Source organism: Pituophis catenifer, unplaced genomic scaffold (assembly GCF_029215685.1).
Source record: "Pituophis catenifer annectens isolate HBS135680 unplaced genomic scaffold, rPitCat1.0.hap2 SCAF_18, whole genome shotgun sequence".
In the NCBI taxonomy this organism is placed as follows: Eukaryota; Metazoa; Chordata; class Lepidosauria; order Squamata; family Colubridae; genus Pituophis; species Pituophis catenifer.
This window is the reverse complement of record NW_027256898.1, coordinates 5,490,143-5,508,540: the sequence shown is the minus strand read 5'-3', so window position 1 is coordinate 5,508,540 and position 18,398 is coordinate 5,490,143. Positions and strand designations below refer to the sequence as shown.

At 46.3% G+C, this 18,398-nt stretch overlaps 1 pseudogene; it reads left to right on the top strand.

Annotated features, from left to right (window-relative positions):
* The first annotated feature begins 2,244 nt into the window (after positions 1–2,244).
* Positions 2,245–18,398, top strand: part of LOC139326157 (solute carrier family 2, facilitated glucose transporter member 5-like) — a 31,690-nt pseudogene continuing 15,536 nt past the window's right edge.

Below are 18,398 nucleotides of genomic sequence, written 5' to 3'. Positions count from 1 at the left end.
TGTTAATTTTTAAAATAAATGAGATGTCTTTCTTGGGGAAAAGAATGGCTTCCTTTATTTATTTATTTATTTATTTATTTATTTATTTATTTATTTATTTATTTTCTTAGATTTCTATGCTGCCCTTCTCCCGTAGGATTCGGGGCGGCTCACTGAATTTTTTTTTTTTTAAATTTGATTTATATGCCGCCCTTCTCCGGAGACTCAGGGCGGCTTACAATGCGTTAAGCAATAGCCTTCATCCTTTTGTATATATTTATACAAAGTCAGCTTATTGCCCCCCACAAACTGGGTCCTCAATTTACCTGCCTTAGAAAGGATGGAAGGCTGAGTCGACCTTGAGCCTTGGCGAGATTCGAACCTACAGTCATTGTAGGCAGCTGGTCTTAATAACAGGGTGCTTTAGACCACTGTACTACCAAGGCTCTTAATATATAAAAAACATATAACAATAAATAGAACTAAAAACATCCAAATGTAAAAACCCCCAACAACTAAAAATCTCATAACAGATCAGGGAATTTGCTGAAAAAGCCATGTCTTCAGTTCGGCATGGAATGCGCGGAGGTCGGGGGCCGTCCGAAGCCCGGTGGGTAATTCATTCCAGAGGGCTGGTGCAGCCACTGAGAACGCCCTCATCCTGGGGGCCACCGGCTGACATTGTCTTCTAGTCTTCTAGTCCAACCCCCTGCTTAGGCAGGAAACCCTACACCATTTCAGACAAATGGTTATTTAACATCTTCTTAAAAGCTTCCAGTGTTGGAGCATTCACAACTTCTGGAGGAAAAGTTGTTCCACTGATTAATTGTTCTCACTGCTTTTTAAAAAGGAAAAAAGGGAAAAATTAGGCCAGGCCAGCCTAATAGAATAAAAAGGTCTTGAGAGCGTGGCGGAAGGTACGTAGATCCGGGATCCTCCGTATCTCCAGGGGGAGCTCATTCCAGATAGTAGGTGCCCCCACAGAGAAGGCTCTCCCCCTGGGGGCCGCCAGTCGACATTATTTGGCCGACGGCACCCGGAGGAGCCCCTCTCTATGAGAGCGTACCGGCCGGTGGGAGGCTACTGGTGGCAGCAAGCAGTTTTAATTGTTCTGTATCTTCTGCCAGAAGGCAACAGTCCAAAAAGATTGTAAGCAGGATGGGAAGAGTCTCTGAGAATGTTATGCAACTTCCTCAAATGACTTAGATGAGGGAATAGAAGGGGAACTCATCAAATTTGCAGATGATGCTAAACTGGCAGAAATAACTGTCACCCCACTGAGCATATGCACCAAGACAAATTCCTTGTGTGTCCAATCATACTTGGCCAATAAAGAATTCTATTCTATTCTATTCTATTCTATTCTATTCTATTCTATTCTATTCTATTCTATTCTATTCTATTCTATTCTATTCTATTCTATTTTCTCTTCTCTTCTCTTCTCTTCTCTTCTCTTCTCTTCTCTTCTCTTCTATTTCTATTCATCTGTTAAATCTGTAGTGATTTTTTAATGTCTACACCAGTGGTCCCCAACCTTTTTATCGCCGCGGACCAATCAGCCTTTGATAATTTTACCGTGGCCCGCTGAGCGCGCGCAGGGGTGGGGGCTTTGGGCCACACGTGCGTACCTGCGCGGGGCTCTCTTCCCTGGAGCCTTTGCGCACGGCCCAGGAGCTTTTGCGCACGGCCCAGGAGCCTTTGCGCTGCAGCGTTCATGTCCCCCGGCCGCTGCGCGGCCCGGTGCCAGGTACTCCACGGCCCGGCACCGGTCCGCGGACCGGGGGTTGGGGACCACTGGTCTACACAACGTATTGGTTCTTGGCTGCTGCAGTACCTGCATCTGGCCACCAGAGGGCACCCTTCACCGCCCTTTCCCAATTCTGCTAATGTTTAAACCCAATAAAGAGTTTTGCTGTGTTTTATTTGATTGCATTAACATTAATTGTGTTCCTCTGCAGTTACACTATTTTACAAACATGGGGCTGCGGAACGCGCACTTCAAGGCTTCGTGGTTACCTTCTTCGCAGTCTAATTGAGAGTTGGGTGGCAGACCATTTCAATAGATCATGATTTGTCTATTGAATCCTGGTTTCTTACTGGTCAAAGGGCTGAGGATAGCGCTGGTGGCTTTAGGGCGGGACTCCTCCAAAGCTGGGGGTTGACTTAACCATGGTTAACCGGTAGCTTTCTCCAGTTAAGCCACAAGCCATGATTGGCCAACTGATAAGGCTGGGCTTGTCCAATTCCCGTAAACCAGAATCAACCATGATGGTTAGTGGATGTGGTGAGAACCCATTAGCCTCTAAGGCAGGGGTCTGCATCCTTAAACACTCAAAGAGCCATTTGGACTTGTTTCCCACAGAAAAGAAAACATCGGGAGCCACAAAAACCTTCCTCTAAGGAGACCGAGAAGATGTGGGACTTGAAAGAAAGACTGGATTTCTGAGTTTTCTCTTTCTTGTCTCTTTTAGGGGCCGCTGAAGCGCCATGTCCTGGGATCCAACTGCCAACCGGACCCTGGAATCCTGCGGAGCCCTCGCCTGATTGGCTCTCCCCACCGGGCACCGGTTCCAGGCCTGCTTTGGCTATCAATCCAGAGTGACCCAGGCCTTGAATCCTCCAGGGGTAGAACGGGCAGTGACCGGGCATCCTGGCTTGTCGAGAGAAGGCCACCCAAGCGTTGGTTGAACCCGAGGCCTGACCGGTGCGGAACTTAGTTGGAAGGGAGCTGTCTTTGCCTAGTGGGCAAAGAGGGGCTTTGAGAAAGGAGAGAGGCAGAGGGGAGGTATATTACAGGAAAGTATAAAGTAAAATATTACGTTTGGGGGGGGGAAGCCAAGCATTTTTGAATGACCTCCAAGTAAGTTCCTTCCTTCCCTTTCTACCCCTTCCTTCCTCCCTCCTCCCCATCCCTCCTGTGTTTCCTTCCTTCTTTCCTCCCTCCCTCCTGTGTTTTGTTTCCTTCCTTCCTCCCTTCCTTCTTCCTTCCTTCCTCTGTCCCTCCTTCCCTCCTGTGTTTCCTTCCTTCCTTCCTTCCTCCTGTGTTTCCTTCCTTCCCTTCTTTGTTCCTTCCTCCTTCCCTCCCTTCCGTGTTTCCTTCCTTCCTTCTTTCCTCCTTCCCGCCCTCCTCTGTTTCCTCCCTCCCTCCCTCTTTCCTGTGTTTCCTTTCTTCCTTCTTTTCTCCTTCCCTCCCTCTTTCCTGTGTTTCCTTTCTTCCTTCTTTTCTCCTTCCCTCCCTCTTTCCTGTGTTTCCTTCCTTCCTCCCTCCTTCCTGTGTTTCCTTCCTTCCTTCTTTCCTCCTTCCCTCCCTCCTGTGCTTCCTTCCTTCCTCCCTCCTTCCTGTGTTTCCTTCCTTCCTTCTTTCCTCCTTCCCTCCCTCCTGTGCTTCCTTCCTTCCTTCCTTCCTTCCTTCCTTCCTTCCTTTCTTCCTTCTCTCCCTCCTGTGTTTCCTCCCTCCCTCCCTCTTTCCTGTGTTTCCTTCCAGGCTGAAGAAGAAAACACTTCTTCTTCTTCTTCTTCTTCTTCTTCTTCTTCTTCTTCTTCTTCTTCTTCTTCTTCTTCTTCTTCTTCTTCTTCTTCTTCTTCTTCTTCTTCTTCTTCTTCTCCTCCTCCTCCTCCTCCTCCTCCTCCTCCTCCTCCTCCTCCTCCTCCTCCTCCTGCCATATCGCATCATTTCCTTCCTTCCTTCTTTCCTCCTTCCCTCCCTCCTGTGCTTCCTTCCTTCCTCCCTCCTTCCTGTGTTTCCTTCCTTCCTTCTTTCCTCCTTCCCTCCCTCCTGTGCTTCCTTCCTTCCTTCCTTTCTTCCTTCCCTCCCTCCTGTGTTTCCTTCCTTCCTCCCTCCTTCCTGTGTTTCCTTCCTTCCTTCTTTCCTCCTTCCCTCCCTCCTGTGCTTCCTTCCTTCCTTCTTTCCTCCTTCTCTCCCTCCTGTGTTTCCTCCCTCCCTCTTTCCTGTGTTTCCTTCCTTCCTTCCTTCCTTCCTTCCTTCCTTCCTTCCTTCCTTCCTTCCTTCCTTCCTCCCTCCCTCCCTCCCTCCCTCCCTCCCTCCCTCCTTCCCTCTTGTGTTTCTTTCCTTCCTCTCTCTCTCTCTCCATTTTATCCACAAAATGGGATCGTGTGATCGCGGGACACTGCCACCGTCATAAATACGAGCCAGTTGCCAAGCGTTTGAATTTGGATGACCTGACCATGGGGATGTGTGTGAAAACTGGTCATAACATAAGTCCCTTTTTCCAGCGTTGGCGTAACGTTGAATGGTCACTAAATGAGCTGTTGTACGTCGAGGACTACCTGCACAGGCAGCGGAGGGGAAAACAGGAAAAGTCAATTCCATACCTTCCCCAGAACTCAAGGGTTTTGCAGTTTCTTGCTTTTCTTTCCATTTGGGCTTGTTTTAAAAACATTGAAGGGATAAATCATGATAAATCATGATAAATTATCATGATTAAATAATGATAACATTATTTAATAATGGTAAAATTAAATAATAAAATTAAATAATGATAACATTCCTTGAAAATAGCCTTTTCTCCTGTTTTTTTTTTTTTGCTTCCCAGGGTCGCTTGTTGTGATTGTCGTCCTCACAAACCCACCCCCACTGCGCCCCCCCCCCCGGAAAAGAAACCATGGAAAGCAGAACAGAGCTGAATAACAAATTAATAATAGAAGAGTGGAGCCAGGTGAATGCTATTCTTTCAGGATTTATTTATTTTATTTATTTATTATTAAATTATTAAATTTCTATACAGTCAAGAAAAATATAGACACACAAACATCATAAAATTGCTAATTAAAATTATTACTTAGTTTGGTCAATTAAATAAAACCCTATTACTATTAATCTCATAGGATGACAAGCAGAGATTAAAACTAAGAAATCATAATTTATCAAATGTATTTGCCTCTTGGGCTCTGGGTGTTCTCGGAGCAGGGCAGCAAAATTTAGCCAAAAAGTTATTTCCAAGTGAGTCAACTTTTTTTTTTTTTTTTGTAACAGCAACAGAATTGGAAGGAGACCTTGGAGGTCATCCAGTCCAACCCCCTGCTCACGCAGGAAACCTGGGATTCGAACCATCGCACTGCCGACCTTTCTGATCGACAAGCTCGGTGTCTTAGCCACTGAGCCACCTTAGTCAGGCTCTATGTACTGATTTATGCACTTGGCACCCTGACCTGCCCGGATTGAAATTGAAAATTGTGTTCATGTTATGGAAATGCCCTGATAGGAAACATTAGTAATTGAGGAGGGCACGGGAATTTAAAAAAAAAAAAATCTTTAAAATCAAACTTTCCTATTGATTCGGATTTTTATCTTCGGGGGACGGTGGCTGAAATATTGAAATGGGTTACCCCTCTATTTCCTGCAGCCTGGTAAAGAGCATAACCCTCTTGTAAATGCATGGGTTACTTTTTACCAGATTTGCATTGGCTAACTTGGTTAGCTGTAATCCTGGTTTGTGCAGGTTGTGTGCTATAAATACTATCCAGCAAAACTGGATTTCTTTGATATCTTTAAAAAAACAATTCCCCTTCCTTCCCCTTCCTTCCTTCCTTCCTTCCCTCCCACCCTCTCTCCTTCCCTCCCTCCTTCCTTCCTTCCTTTCTCCTCTCTTCTCTTCTCTTCTCTTCTCTTCTCTTCTCTTCTCTTCTCTTCTCTTCTCTTCTCTTCCTTCCTTTCTTCCTTCTGTCATGGCTGCATCTGTCCTATTCAAGCATCATGAGCTGATAATGGGACGGTTGACTCCTTCCTTCCATCCTTCCTTCCTTCCCTCCCTCTCCATCCCTCCCTCCCTCCCTCCCTCCCTCCTTCCTTCCTTCCTTCCTCTTCTCTTCCTTCCTTCCTTCCTTCCACCCTTCCTTCCATCCTTCCTTCCCTCCCTCTCCATCCCTCCCTCCCTCCCTCCCTCCTTCCTTCCTTCCTTCCTTCCTTCCTTCCTCTTCCCTTCCTTCCTTCCTTCCTTCCTTCCTTCCTTCCTTCCTTCCTTCCTTCTGTCATGCTACATCTCTCCTATTCAAGCATCATGAGCTGATAATGGGACGGTTGACTCCTTCCTTCCATCCTTCCTTCCTTCCCTCCCTCTCCATCCCTCCCTCCCTCCCTCCCTCCTTCCTTCCTTCCGCCCTTCCTTCCTTCCTTCCTTCTGTCATGGCTGCATCTGTCCTAAAGCATCATGAGTTGACAGTGGGATGGTTGACTCCTTCATTCCTTCCATCCATCCATCCTTCCCTCCCTCTCCCTCTCCCTCCCTCCCTCCCTCCTTTCTTCCTTTCTCTTCTCTTCTCTTCTCTTCTCCTTCCTTCCTTCCTTCCTTCCTTCCTTCCTTCCTTCCTTCCTTCCTTCTTCTGTCATGGCTGCATCTCTCCTATTCAAGCATCATGAGCTGACAGTGGGATGGTTGACTCCTTCCTTCCATCCTTCCTCTTCTCTAACTTTGAGCGATCGCTAAAGGAACTGTTAAGTTGAGGACTATCTGTATCATCCTCTTTTGACGAGCCCATAATCTGGCGTGGAGTCTGGGCAACTGAATGGAGCTGAGTATTTATTGGCCGGATGCCTTTCCTGTCACCAAGGCAGAGTTTTGTTCAGCAGATATATTCTCATTGTGCCCAGAGAGAGAAGAATATCTGTTGAGGACTATCTGTATCTGCTTTAAAACAATATGGAGATCTGCGTTCAAGTTGAGACCTCTCCTTCCCTTTTTTTCTTTAAAGCTAACAGAAACCTCACGCCAGCTCGTCTTCGTAACGGGCTTAGCGTCGCTCCAGCTGGGTTACAACCACTGGCTCTGCTACTCGGACACTACGGTGAGTGACCTTCACAGAACAGCTGCCAGCTAAGAGGTGATAAATCGGAACAAGATTTGTTGTTTTTAAATCCATTGGTTAGTTTAAAAGCCTGTCCCGCCAGATCAGGGGTGGGTTCTAATTTTTTTTACTACCGGTTCTGTGGGCGTGGCTTATTTTGTGGGCGTGGCTTGATGGTCATGTGACAATTATTTAGGATTTAGCAGAGGTACTGGTCTACCAGGCTTTTAACTGCTTGCAGAGCTGTACCAATCTACTCATGTATTTTTGCAGGCACTGATCTATTCATGTATTTTTGCAGGCACTGGTCGACTCATGTATTTTTGCAGGCACTGATGCAGGCACTGATCTACTCATGTATTTTTGCAGGCACTGGTCTACCCATTTACTTTTGCAGGCACTGATCTACTCATGTATTTTTGCAGGCACTGGTCTATTCATGTATTTTTGCAGGCACTGGTCTACTCATGTATTTTTGCAGGCACTGATGAAACACTGATCTACTCATATATTTTTGCAGGCACTGATCTACCCATTTATTTTTGCAGGCACTGATCTACTCATGTATTTTTGCAGGCACTGGTCTATTCATGTATTTTTGCAGGCACTGGTCTACTCATGTATTTTTGCAGGCACTGGTCTACTCATGTATTTTTGCAGGCACTGATGCAGGCACTGATCTACTCATGTATTTTTGCAGGCACTGGTCTATTCATGTATTTTTGCAGGCACTGATGCAGGCACTGGTCTACTCATGTATTTTTGCAGGCACTGATACAGGCACTGATCTACTCATGTATTTTTGCAGGCACTGATCTACTCATGTAATTTTGCAGGCACTGGTCTATTCATGTATATTTGCAGGCACTGGTCTACTCATGTATTTTTGCAGGCACTGATGCAGGCACTGATCTACTCATATATTTTTGCAGGCACTGATCTACTCATGTATTTTTGCAGGCACTGGTCTATTCATGTATTTTTGCAGGCACTGGTCTAGGGGTGGGGAATTGCGGTGGGTGGGAGTGTGTTTGGGGATTGTTATGTCTGTTGGACCTGGTCTTGGGTGTTAAGTGAATTTCGTTGAACGGGTATACTGTGTATACACGTACAATGACAATAAAGTTATTATTGTTGTGTTCCAAATGACGATCCGTCTGTGTTCGAAAGTCCCACAAGATCTTGTTCTTGTTGTTGTTGTTATTATTATTATTGCTGTTACTATTTTTAGGGAGTTTGCCTAAAAGGGGGCAGCTCAACGGATCAAAACCGCCAAGTCAAAGCTGCCCATATATAACCTGGCAGCCTCTATATAACTTGGCAGCCTCTATTCCAGCTGCTCCTTTCTTCCTTCCAGCTCATCAGGGAATTTTATAATCTATCGTATCACAGCGTGATGAAAAATGCCAGTCAAAAGGATAAGGCCGATGTGGTGGTCGGTTTTGCAAGCAGCCTCTTCCCTCTGGGAGCCATGATGGGCTCACTTCTTGTCGGAGTCCTGGTGGATAAATTCGGCAGGTAAATGGATTTAGGGCGCCGCGAGGACTCATCCGTGCAGGCTGTTTTGGGGTAAGAGTGAATGAATGAAGGGAAGGAGAAGAAGGGAGATATATCTTTGCCAGCTCCCAGACATGTAGGTTGAAGTCTACCACAGGGGTGGGGGTTCTGCTGGGGGTTCGCAGATAAATGCAAGAAAAGAAAAGTTTCAGAAGAAAACAGAACGTTTAATTCAACTATATATGCTAGTTTTTTGTTTGTTTGTTTTTAATTTGATTTATATGCCTCCCTTCTCCGGAGACTCAGGGCGGCTTACAATGCGTTAAGCAATAGCCTTCACACTTTTGTATATTTATACAAAGTCAGCTTCTCTTTCTTTCTTTCTTTCTTTCTTTCTTTCTTTCTTTCTTTCTTTCGTTCGTTCTTTCTTTCTTTCTTTCTTTCTTTCTTTCTTTCTTTCTTTCTTTCCTTCCTTCCTTCCTTCTTTCTCTTTCTTTTCTTTTTTTTTTAAATTTGATTTATATGCCCCCTTCTCCGAGATTCAGGGCAGCTTACAATGCGTTAAGCAATAGCCTTCCTACTTTTGTATATTTATACCAAGATAGCTTCTCTTTCTTTCTTTCTTTCTTTCTTTCTTTCTTTCTTTCTTTCTTTCTTTCTTTCTTTCTTTCTTTCTCTTTCTTTTCTTTTTTTTTTAAATTTGATTTATATGCCGCCCTTCTCCGGAGACTCAGGGCGGCTTACAATGCGTTAAGCAATAGCCTTCATACTTTTGTATATTTATACAAAGTCAGCTTCTCTTTTTTTCTTTTTTTCTTTCTTTCTTTCTTTCTTTCTTTCTTTCTTTCTTTCTTTCTTTCTTTCTTTCTTTCCTTCCCTCCTTCCTTCCTTCCTTCCTTCCTTCCTTCCTTCCTTCCTTCTTTCTCTTTCTTTCTTTTTTTTTTTTAAATTTGATTTATATGCCGCCCTTCTCCGGACTCTCAGGGTGGCTTACAATGCATTAAGCAATAGCCTTCATCCTTTTTTTGTATATTTATACAAAGTCAGCTTATTGCCCCCACAATCTGGGTCCTCAATTTACCTACCTTAGAAAGGACGGAAGGCTGAGTCAACCCTGAGCCTGGGGAGATTCGAACTAGCAGTATTTGCAGGCAGCTGAATGATAATAACAGGCTATTAGTCTGCTGCACCACCAGGCTCTAGTTTTGTGGCCGCTTAAGAAATAGTCAGGCACGGGAAGGGTTTTGTGGCTCCCGGTGTTTTCTTTTCTGTGGGAAACAAGTCCAAATGGCTCTTTGAGTGTTTAAGGTTGCAGATCCCTGTCTTAGATAGTTGCTTACCATTCCTGGACGAATTAAACCTGAACGATTGAATGAAGTTTCCCACCTCATTAGGACCTCCCAATTCTCTCTCCAACCACCGGTTTCTTGTCGTCTTCTCTAATACTACCCAAGATGGAAGGAACCTCTGAATCCCACCATGTCTTTCTGTTGTGTCCTCAGGAAACAGACATTGATGACCAACAATTACATTTCCTTGGTGTGCTCCATGTTGATGATTTTCGCCAAACTTCAACACGAATTCATCTTTGCCATGTTTTCACGGTTCCTTATTGGCATCTCAATGGGTGAGTTGGGGAGAGTGGGAGGGGCTCGTTTCGTGTTGAACTCAAAGAGGCACAAAGGTCCTAACTGGGAGCCCATCCCCCCCCCCGGTTCAATTTTGGAACCAACTGGAAGTCCGGTTCCCCCACCATAGAGTCTTCTCCTAGCATGGCGTCCTTTTTCCTATGCTGACCGGAAGTCTGGTTCCCCCTACCATAGAGTCTCCTCCTAGTGTGGCGTGCTTTTTCCTCTACCTGTCCTAACCGAAAGCCCTATCAATTGTGGAGCCGACCAGCAACAAGAAGCCGCAGCACAGGGATGAAAGAGCCACATGCGGCTCCAGAGCCGCAGGTTGCTGACTCTTGCATTAGCCAAACCCAAATCCTGCAACCGTCCTTCATATGTTTTAATCTCCAGGCCGTTGATCGTCTTAGTTGCTCTTTTCTGCTGTCAGCATTGCAACGCTGGCCTAGAGGGAGCAGAGGAGAGCGAAAGATAAACTCTGAGACTTTTGCCTGCTAAATCCCTTTGAAGCCTGGTTGTCGTGGAAATGAGGGGAGGGGGCACATTCCTGGGAAATGATGAGGAAAAGAAGTCTGAAGAATGACTTGGAAGACAGCCAATGAGAAGCAGAGATTTGGGGATCGGAAAGGGAGGGATTGGGGGGGCAAAAGGTCAGTCTTGTCCGCGTGGAGTCATGATCCGGTGGCTGAGCTCAATTAAAGAAAGATTTCCTTAAAGATTGGCAGTTTGGAAATTCATTTAATTTTGAGATAGCACCGCAGTCTGACATCTGCACTTTTTCCAAAGTCTCCCCCCTCCAAGCGAAGAGAAGGTTACCTCCCAAGAAAATGGGCCCATGTTTTCCAACAAAAACAACTTCCACAGTTTAATGTTGGTGGCCTGTTGATTGCCTGCCCCTCCGACAGCCGAATCAGTAATTACCCTTTACTAGTTTACAGATAGTCCTTTGGCTTACAACCACCATCAAGCCCAACATTTCCTGTTGCTAAGTGTTAAGTGTGTTTTGCCTCCCTTTACGACCTTTGTTGCCATATTTGTTAAGCGAATCACTGCGGTTGTTCAGTTAGTCCCACAGTGGTTAAGTGAATCTGGCTTCTGACTTTGCTTGTCAGAAAGTCACCCCCCCCAAAAAAAGGGGGGGATCACGACGTAACCCCTGGGCACGTAACATAAACATGAGCATCTGACTTTTGATCAAAGAGGAGCCTTGGTAGTACAGTGGTTTAAAGCACCCTGTTATTAAGACCAGCTGCCTGCAATTACTGCAGGTTCGAATCTCGCCAGGCTCAAGGTTGACTCAGCCTTCCGTCCTTTCTAAGGTAGGTAAATTGAGGACCCAGTTTGTGGGGGGCAATAAGCTGACTTTGTATAAATATATACAAAAAGTATGAAGGCTATTGCTTAACGCATTGTAAGCCGCCCTGAGTCTCCGGAGAAGGGCGGCATATAAATCAAAATAAATAAATAAAAAAGTGACTGGGGACACTGCAACGGTCGTAAGTGTGAAGCAAGGTCCTAAGTCACCTTTTTTTCAGTGCCGTTGTAAGTTTGAACTTGTGGACTTCAACTCCCAGAATCCCTCGGTCAGCACGGCTTGCTGGGTAGTTCTGGGAGTTGAAGTCCACAAGTCTTAAAGTTGCCAAGCTTGGAGATTCCTACTCCAGGGTTATGTGACCAGATCTTCTGAACGTGCCGGGTATGTTTTTGTTCCCCAGGTATTTTCTCCAGCGTCATTCCTATCTATCTCCTAGAGACCAGCCCTCTGGGTTTGAGGGGTTCCATTGGCATGCTGCCCCATTTCTTTCTAGTGATCGGGGTCCAAATGGCTCAGATATTTGCCTTTCCTGAACTACTGGGCACCGTAGAAGGTAAAGTCAGTTTCCTCTCGATAAGGAGGGGGAGGAAGCGCTGGGATGACATCGCCCAACTTTCCCTCCTTTGACCACTCGCTTCTGTCCATGCAGCTTGGCCAATACTGGTGAGTTTGCCTGGGCTGTTGGCTATCTGGCAGATCCTTCTGCTCCCTTCCTGCCCTGAAAGTCCGAGGTACCTGTTGATACAAAAGAAAGAAGAAGAAGAAGCCAGAGAAGGTATCTGCTAGGGTTGGGATGGACTCATATTTAAACTCCTGGCAACGTGTGTGGTATTTAAACAAGCCAAAACTCTAGGATGTGTGAAAATGTGGAATGGTCAAAGGAGGTAACTCATTGATTATGTGCCATCAAGTTGTTGTTGACCCTTAGTGGCCACATAAATAAGTTATCTCCAGGAGGATCTGTCCCCAGCTTGGTCCTTCAGAACGTCCAGTGGTCCACTCATCACCCCTCCAGCTACGTCGGCACTCAACACTCCATTAATTCAGTGTTTGTTCCCAACAAATGCCTCTCCCTACAGCATTTCCTTAAGTCTCAGTCCCCAGGTATGCCTTGTGAAGAGGGGCGGGCCGCTCTCCTCCCGAGCAGCCAAGTCAGTCTGCGCTGTTCTCGCCTTCTCTCCACTCTCCGTGCTCGAGGATCAGGAGGTCATTGCCTCTCAATAACCTCTTTTCGTCATCCCGCCCCTGTTCCTCCCTGCCTACAAGCTGTCCTAATCCTGAAAGGCCCTGACTGGGCCTGCTCCTTCCTCCAAAGCCAAGGAAGTCACTCCCTCGATCTCCGTCCGCTCCAATTCCAGCTCGTCTTCCCTCGCAGATTCAGGCTTTGACGGGGGTATGACCCCATCTTATCCTTATCCTTATCCTTATCTTTATCCTTATCCTGTATCCTGTATCCTGGGGTGGGATTCAGCCGGTTTGGCTGGCCCCACCCACTCTGCCCCTCCCCCTCCCCTCCCAGGAGTCTCCATACGGCCCGTTTTGAATGCTAGGTAAGTGCAGTGCCCATGCGGAGGCTCTCTGATGGCCGTTTCCAGCCGTCAGAGAGCCTCTGGAGCCTGGGGAGGCTGTTTTCGCTCTCCTGGTGGCTCGAGGAAAGCCTCCGGAGCTTGGGGAGGGCGAAAACGCCCTCCCCCACCGTGATGCAGGAGGCCGAGTAGGCCACGCCCACCATGGCCACACCCACCCAGCAACTGGGCAGAGAACCATTTACGAAAATTTTTGAATCCCACCACTGCCTGTATCCTTATCCTGTACCCTCACCGCACTTCAACCTCGACCTTCAGCCTTGGGGGGTTTTTTCTGTTTCATCTCCCCAGCTCTGAAGCGCCTCAGGTCCCAGACCGAAATTGAGGATGAAATGGAGGAACTCCGACGGGAGGACATTTTTGAGAAGGACGAGAAGAACATGACTACCCTGAGGTTGCTGGGTTATCGTCCGCTCCGTTGGCACCTGGTTTCGGTGGTGATTATAGAAACAGGCCAGCAGCTTTCCGGTGTCAATGTGGTAAGGGAAGGCAGTCTCTGGAACCCGTAAGAAGCTGAGCGTCGTCGTCATGGCAACCGCCACCAAATGTAATGCGTCGGGTGAAGGTTCTTTCTGGTGGCCCTGAATCAGTGGTGGGATTCAAATAAATTAACAACTGGATCTCTGCCCTAATGACTGGCTGGGTTGATGTGGCTGGGTGCCCATGTGACTGGGTGGGCATGGCCAACTCAATGTCACTCATCACACCCAGCCCCGCCTCCTGGCCGCTCACCTCAAAGGCCACAACAAGGTACAATTTCCCTCTCTATTTACTACTACTGAACAGCCAAACCAGCCCGAAAAACGGCCCAAAAATGGCCCAGGAAACAGCCAAAAATGGCCCAAAAAATGGCCGGAAAGGCGGTTGGAAAAGGCCCCAAAAAGGGCCCCAAAATGGGTAGGCGGTGGGACTAGCCAGTGGTGGGATTAGCCGGTTCACCGAACTGGGCAGAATTTTAACAACCGGTTCGCTTGAACCGGTCCGAACCGGGTGAATCCCACCTCTGCCCTGAATAACTTTGGTGGTGTCAAGTTGCCCATGGTGGCTTTTGTGTTAAACTTCATGGAAAATATCTACCAGGTGGTTCTCGGTCTCACGAGGAACAAATCTCATTGTTCCGCGGGGCCTTAGAAGATCACCAGTTGAGGTTTCCTGGAAAGACAAGAAGATCAGAAGATGGAAGAAGTCTTCTTTTCTGAAGTAGCCTTCTTGGTGGTTTTTCATCCACCAAGCTCTGGGTTTCATTTTTGGATGGAGTTGGTGTGGTGTGCTTCACCTGAAAATGTGCACCTCAGATGGGTGGGAACAGACAACCCACCAATTGTGGTTTGTAGTTGGAACAAGCCACACTAGGTAAGCCCCAAAGATCTTTGTTTCTGGACCTGACTTCCTCGTCCGTTGAAACAAAGCTCCCGGTGAGTTTTCTTCCCTTCTCCTCAATTCTGGGAGAAGAAGTCCGCAAGCCAAACACAGACAACTGCTCCCTTGATTGTCTCGGACGAGCCATGTTGATTGATTGTTTGGTGGTTTGGTTGATTGATTGGGTTTATCCTCATTTTGTACAACCCAAGGGTGTATCCATAATATCCTCCTGTTTTTCTCACAACAACAAACTTGGGAAGTGGGTTGATCCAGGAGAGCACATCTGGTCCAAAGCTACCCAACTGGTTGTCTAGACTTCACGTCTTCTCCAGCACCTACCTTCACCATGACTCCAAACTCACTCCATGCGATTTTGGGAACAAGGTATTCTTGGTGGGTTCCTCCCCTAGGGCAGAGGAATCTAGTCCAACCCCCCACCCAAGCAGGAGACCCTCCATCATTTCTGACAAATGGCAGTCTAGTCCCTTCTTGAAAGCCTCCAGGGATGAAGCTCCCACATGGAACAGAAGGCAACTTCTATTCCATGGGTTGATTGTTCTCCTTGTCGGAAAATGTCTCCTTATTTCCAGGTTGAATCTCTCCTTGATCAGTTTCCATCCATTGTTCCTTGTCTGGCCTTCGGGTGCTTTGGAAAATAGCTTGACCCCCTCCTCTCTGTGGCAGCCCCTCAGATATTGGAAGACTGCTATCCTGTCTCCCCTGGTCCTTCTCTTCACTAGACTAGCCATGCCGAGTTCCTGCAACCGTTCATCGTATGTTTAATCCTTCAGTCCCCTAATCATCTTCTCTGCACTCTTTCTAGAGTCTCAACATCTTGTTTTATAGTGTGGGGACCTAAACAGGATGCTGTACTCTAGGTGGAGTCTTACTAAGGCTTCTTGGAGTTGGAGAAGGCTTCTTGGTTCGAAGACTTCTGCTCTAGGGATACATAACCAATAATGATGAAGATCTTCTGAACATGTCTGGAAGCTGAGTCCTTCTGTTGTGCTGGTTTTGTTTCAGATCTACCTCGGCATTGAGGAAATGCTCTATTCTACGGGGTTAAGCCACAAAAACGCCCGATATTTCCAAATGATGACCACTGCCCTGTTAATCTTGGCTATCTTATACGGGGTGAGCCTCTTCTCCTCCTCCTCCCCTCTTCTTCTCCTCCTCTTCTTCTTCTTCCTCCCCTTCCTCCTTCTCCTCCTCCACGTTCATTTTTTCAACCCTGTTTTGTTGAAGAAGCCAGACGTAGCTTTTCAGCCGAGCGACATAGCCATCATGAGGCTGGATCCTGGTTTGTTTTCCTGCCTTCCTTTTTCAGCTTCTTTTTCCTGACTTGAAATCAAACCGTGGCAATCTTTGGGCTTTATTGGGGGTGGGGAGGTGGAGGGGCTGAATGGAGATGGAAAATAGACCACTCGGTGATCTCTGTTCTGACCTAGGAGAGAAACCTAGAGAGAGGTGGTGATTTCTTCCATTTCCCCCCATCTTTCCTCCCCATTTTTCAGATGTACATTGTGGATAGGAAAGGACGGAAAATCCAGCTTCTCGTTGGATTTGGGATGTCCACGGTCTTCTGCCTCTTGCTTACGGTGACCCGAGATCTACAGGTACGTAACAGGGGAGACGTTGCTCAGAAAGGATGGGATTTTAGAATTTAGAATAACAGAGTTGGAAGGGACCTTGGAGGTCTTCTATTCCAACCCCCTGCTTAGGCAGGAAACCCTACACCACTTCAGACAAAGGGTCATCCAACATCCTCTTCAAAACTTCCAGTGTTGGAGCATTCACAACTTCTGGAGGCAAGTTGCTCCACGGATTAATTGTTCCAACTGTCAGGAAGTTTCTCCTTAGTTCTAAGTTGCTTCTTTCCTTGATTAGTTTCCACCCGTTGCTTCTTGTCCTGCCTTCAGGTGCTTTGGAGAATAGCTTGACTACCTCTTCTTTGGGGCAGCCCTTGAGATATCGAAACACTGCTATCATGTCTCCCCTAGTCCTTCTTTTCATCAAACTAGACATACCCAGTTCCTGCAACCGTTCTTCCTATGTTTTAGCCTTCGGTCCCCTCATTATCTTTGTTGCTCTTCTCGGCACTCTTTCCAGAGTCTCCACATCTTTTTTATAATATGGTGACCAAAACTGGACACCATATTCCAAGTGTGGCCTTACCAAGGCCTTATAAAGTGGTATCAACACTTCACGTGATCTTGATTCCATCCCTCTGTTCAGTGGTGGGATTCAAATAATTTAACAACCGGTTCTCTGCCCTAATGATTTCTTCCAATAACCAATTTGCCAAACTGCTCAGAAAGTTAACAACCGGTTCTCCCGAAATGGTGCGAACCGGCTGAATCCCATCACTGCCTTTGTTGATGCAGCCTAGAACTGTGTTGGCTTTTTTTGGCAGCTGCTGCCCACAGCTGGCTCCTATTTAAATGGTTGTCCACTAAGACTCCGAGATCCCTCTCCCAGTTACTACTATTGAGTGAGCTACTACCTATACCGTACCTATTTTGTACGCATTTTGTTTTGCTTCCCTAAATCTTGTGGCCCTCAAGACAACTTTTAAGGGGTGCTGGCTCCAGACACCTGAAGTCTGGACTTTTAATTTCTGCCATCTCAGGACGGGGTTTGGGAAAACGCTTCCTTGAGTCAGGAGTTTCGATCGGCGGAAACGTAGGACCGCGGCTTCTCTTTCTGCTAAAACCTGAAGTTGCGAATTGCTCCAACGCTGGAAGTTTTTAAGAAGATGTTTGGATAACAAGTTTTGTCTGAAGGGGTGTAGGGTTTCCTGCCTAAGCAGGGGGTTGGACTAGAAGACCTCCGAGGTCCCTTCCAACTCTGTTATCCTATCCTATCCTATCCTATCCTATCCTATCCTATCCTATCCTATCCTATCCTATCCTATCTATCTAGATGTACTGTATATACATATCCAACCAATCATTTATCTATGTCTGTCTGTCTGCCTGTCCATCCGTCCATCCATCCATCTCTCTCCCTCCCTCCCTCCCTATCTATATCACCTATCTTGTCTGTCATTTCTGTCTCTCATCTCTCTCTCTCTTTTATCTATCTACATCTGTCTGTCTATCTATCTATCTATCTATCTATCTATCTATCTATCTATCTATCTATGATCCATCCATTTATTTATCCAGATGTACATACATATCCAACCTATCTATTATCTATCTGCCTGTCTATCCTATCTCCCTCCCTTCCTCCTTCTCTCTCTCTTTCTCTCTCCTTCTCTCCCTCCCCCTCTCTTTCTCTCGTCTCTCTCTTTTATCTATCTACATCTATCTTTCTTTCTTTCTCTCTGTCTGTCTGTCTGTCTGTCTGTCTGTCTGTCTGTCTGTCTATCTATCTATCATTTATCTATCCATCCATTTATTTATTCAGATGTACATACATATCCAACCTATCTATTATCTATCTGCCTGTCTATCCTATCTCCCTCCCTCCCTCCTTCTCTCTCTCTTTCTCTCTCCTTCTCTCCCTCCCCCTCTCTTTCTCTCGTCTCTCTCTTTTATCTATCTACATCTATCTTTCTTTCTTTCTCTCTGTCTGTCTGTCTGTCTGTCTGTCTGTCTGTCTGTCTATCTATCTATCATTTATCTATCCATCCATTTATTTATTCAGATGTACATACATATCCAACCTATCTATTATCTATCTGCCTGTCTATCCTATCTCCCTCCCTCCCTCCTTCTCTCTCTCTTTCTCTCTCCTTCTCTCCCTCCCCCTCTCTTTCTCTCGTCTCTCTCTTTTATCTATCTACATCTATCTTTCTTTCTTTCTCTCTGTCTGTCTGTCTGTCTGTCTGTCTGTCTGTCTGTCTATCTATCTATCATTTATCTATCCATCCATTTATTTATCCAGATGTACATACATATCCAACCTATCTATTATTTATCTGCCTGTCTATCCGATCTCCCTCCCTCCCTCCTTCTCTCTCCCTCTCTCCCTCCCCCTTTCTTTCTCTCTCTCTCTCTCGTCTCTCTCTTTTATCTATCTACATCTATCTTTCTGTCTGTCTATCTGTCTGTCTGTCTATCTATCTATCTATCTATCTATCTATCTATCTATCTATCTATCCATCCATTTATTTATCCAGATGTACATACATATCCAACCTATCTATTATCTATCTGCCTCTTTCTTTCTCTCTCTCCCTCCCTCCCTCTTTCTCTCTCTCTCCCTCCCTCCCTCGCTCTCTCC